We start from the raw sequence: 3,400 nt of genomic DNA, 5'->3' as shown, positions 1-3,400 counted from the left end.
CCATGTGCGACATGAGTAACCCTTTATAGGAGTATAGGACTATTAAAAATTGAGGGATTTTCTAGGTCTGGGGAGGAATAAGCGCTGTTTTCCCCAAGGAAGGTTTAAGAATTCTGCCTCTCCCTCCCTGGGATCCAGCATTATTTTTGACTATTAAAATAGGAGACGGCTCCCAGGACTTAAGGTTCATTCCAAAGTTCCCCTGGAACATGACGTTTGCTGAACATCCTGGCAGTCTGGGCTGGAACCTGGATTTATTCATTTATCAAACCAATATTTCCTGAACTTCTCACTATGCCAGGGGTTCCTCTGGATGCTGGACCCAAAGCCGTGGATGCATGGCCGATCTTAGGGTACCCAGTTCAGATCTCCATGGATCTAGGACCAGAAAGGTAGGTCTCCACCAGATGGTTCCAGAAGATGAAAGACACAGGGCCGCTCCTCTGGGTCTGGAATGAGCAAGTTCTCTTGCCCTAACTCCCTTTGTGACCTCGGGCAAGTGGCTACACCTCTTTGAGCTGCAGTTACCTCTGTAGTGAAATGGGGTGATGGATGAGGGTGTAGGCAGGGAGGGAGTCGGAGGGAGAGGGGATCCTGGGCCTAGGTGTGACCCTGAGGAGGAAGGGCAGTCTCCAATGTGAAAGAGCTTTGCTCCCACTAAGGCTCAAGACGCTCAGTTTTCATATTAGGGAGGTGCCCATGCTGACCCACAGCCCCCTCCCAGGTTTACCACTCCAGCCTCTCCCCAAAAAATGACTAACAAAATTCAGAGTAATTGATTCTAATCATCTTCATCCTCCAGGTAAAACAAACCCTGCTCATTCTCCACTGCGCAGCACCAGGGAGTGGAACCATTGGAAGAGATTATGTTTTTCTTAATTAAAAAAATATAATTGTGTCCATTAAACAATTCTCTAAACTTCCTTTTTCACCTCTCCCCCATGCCCACTGACATGTTTTGAAGGTGAAACAGCTCGAAAGCCATCAAATACGATTGACCTAAGATTCCTGCCTGATTGGGGAATCCATAGTCCAGAGTGGCCTTTCCCCATGTGCCCTGACACTCTCCGCTGCCCCAGAATCAAGAGCCCATCTGTCAGGTTGGAAGAAAATGCAGAGAACAAATCCTTCATTCTCTGAACAAGTCCAGATTGCCCCCCCCCCCGCCACACACACACACACACACACACACCTTTCCAGCAATTTCTGCCTCAAGCAGATTTCATAAATTGTTGAATCAGCCCAACTCTGATGTGCATCTCTGCCAGGCATTAACTAGTGAGAAACTCCTATCAAGCCTTAAGCTGCAGTTTTCTCCCCCAAAGGGCCCCTGCACCACAGGGTTGCTTGAGAAGTAAGAGAGAGGGAGCTGTCAGTTATTGAACCCTGATTAAAACCACCTCAGCCCATCCCAGCATGGGTGGTTATTCTGGTTTCTCAGCTGAGTTAACTGAAAGGGGGTGGGGAGCATGAGGATTTGTGAATGGAGGGGTAAGATCCTTGGGGTGCTCTGGAAAACGGGACCTGCTGCCCAGGGCTGCAGTCGCACAGCTTCCTGAAACCCCCTCTTCAGGGAGCCCTCTGGATCTTTCTCTGCAGACACATCAGAGTCTGGGCCCTGATTGTGGGAACCTTCCTGACAAGCTGGCAGGATTTGGGAAGATGCCATTAAGTTGTGCCCAGGGGCTGCGAGACAGCAGACAGTCCCGGCTGGTTATCTACACCACCGTTTCTTCTTCCTTCTTCCCTTAATCTCCGCCCCTCACTAGACAGTTGCCAGTCTGCTGCCTTCTCAAGAGGTGGGTAGTAATTCCCATTTTACAGAAGGAAAACTATAGAGGCTCAAAGAAGTTGGAGTTGCATGCCTCATGCCATCCAGCATTGGGTCACTGGGCCCTAGATACATGCAGTGTCCGAAAACCTATTGAACAGGGAGGTTTAAGGAAAAACTATAATTAATTAAGAATGATAATAATATCCAACATTTGGGATCAGCAGTTGGCGTAATGGCTATGTTGCTGGACTCCCAGCTAGTCGATCATGGTTTGAGTCCCGGACCTGGTGGCTTAAACTCATGCAGGGCGCACGTGGGTGCATGCCCAAGATCCCAAGAGGAGAATGGAGGAAGGGACTGCAGTGTGACCATCCTCCCTGGAGGGTGATTTTTCACTTTCTGTCTCTCTGTCTCTCTCTGTCTTTCTGGAGAGCACACGCGCCCTATAGCAAAAAAACTTCAAGAAAAAAATACATATACATATATATATATATATATATCTCCAACATTTACCGAAAACTAGGTATTTCCCATTTAGGAAATACAGGAAACTGCTGTACAGACAGGTGAAGTGATTTATCCAGAGTCCAACAGGAAATAAGTAGCTCAAACCTCCTTAAAACCAGCCCAGCTCCTGGATTTGGAGCCAGAGCTCTCTCCAGGTGCGGCCACACTCTGCCATGGTGTTTAGCCAGGCTTCTGCTTGGTCCCGGCCAGCAACCCCCTAGACGAGGCATTGCTAAACTCAGTTTTTGAAAGAGGAAGCCCGTACTCAGCCAGATGATGGTGGCAGATGGTATGAAGCAGCGTCTGGGTTTGAAGACAGACCAACAGCAGGCACAGAACCCTCAGCTCTTCCCTTTCGGCAACCCTCACACCTGCCTGGCAGGAACATCTGGAAGTCTTCAAGCATTGGCCATGCCCTCTCCAGGTTCATGAGGAGCACAACTTCTGTCTCCACTTCCTTCCCACCCCCTTCTCTGGGCTTCTTCCAGTAGGAGGTGTTAGGGGGTTAGGCTCCACCTGCAGCTTATCCTATCTGGGCCAGCGCTCACCTTTGTCCCTCGATTTCTTCATCTATGAAATGGGGAGCCTAGGAAAGCTCAGCCTTCAAAAAGCCTTCAGCACCCTGAATAGCTCTTCATCCAGAATTTCGCAATTAAGGGATTGCGCCCCAAAGGACTTCGAGCTGTGACCCTACATACCCGTCTGCCCCACCTCTCTGAGGGCCTATCTGGGAAAGTGATCTCTCCAAACACGGAAATAAGCCAGCTCCGGTGAGGACTGATCTAACCACCTCTGCTCCACACTGCGCAGGTAAGAAAAACGAGCTCAGAGAGGAGTAGCCTTTCGCTGGAGGTGACACAGCGAATGTCTGGGGTGGGGGTGAGCGGTGTTGTGGAATTCCTGGCGGACGTTGGCGCCCGTTTGTCTGCCCGCTTCAGATACACGGGTTCAGGAGAATAGGCCGCTAACAAGCGCCCCATTAGGAGGAATTGTCACTCCTCTGGGAGCGAGGTTGTCCCATTAGGGCGAATTGTCATTCCTCCTGGAGTGAGGTTGTCCCGGCTCCGCGCAGGCTGAGTGCCGGGCCGAGAGCAATTAACGCGGCTCCGGCGCGGGCAG

Source organism: Tupaia chinensis, unplaced genomic scaffold, assembly GCF_000334495.1.
Source record: "Tupaia chinensis unplaced genomic scaffold, TupChi_1.0 Scaffold000612_1, whole genome shotgun sequence".
In the NCBI taxonomy this organism is placed as follows: Eukaryota; Metazoa; Chordata; class Mammalia; order Scandentia; family Tupaiidae; genus Tupaia; species Tupaia belangeri.
Note: the sequence above shows the minus strand (reverse complement) of the source record.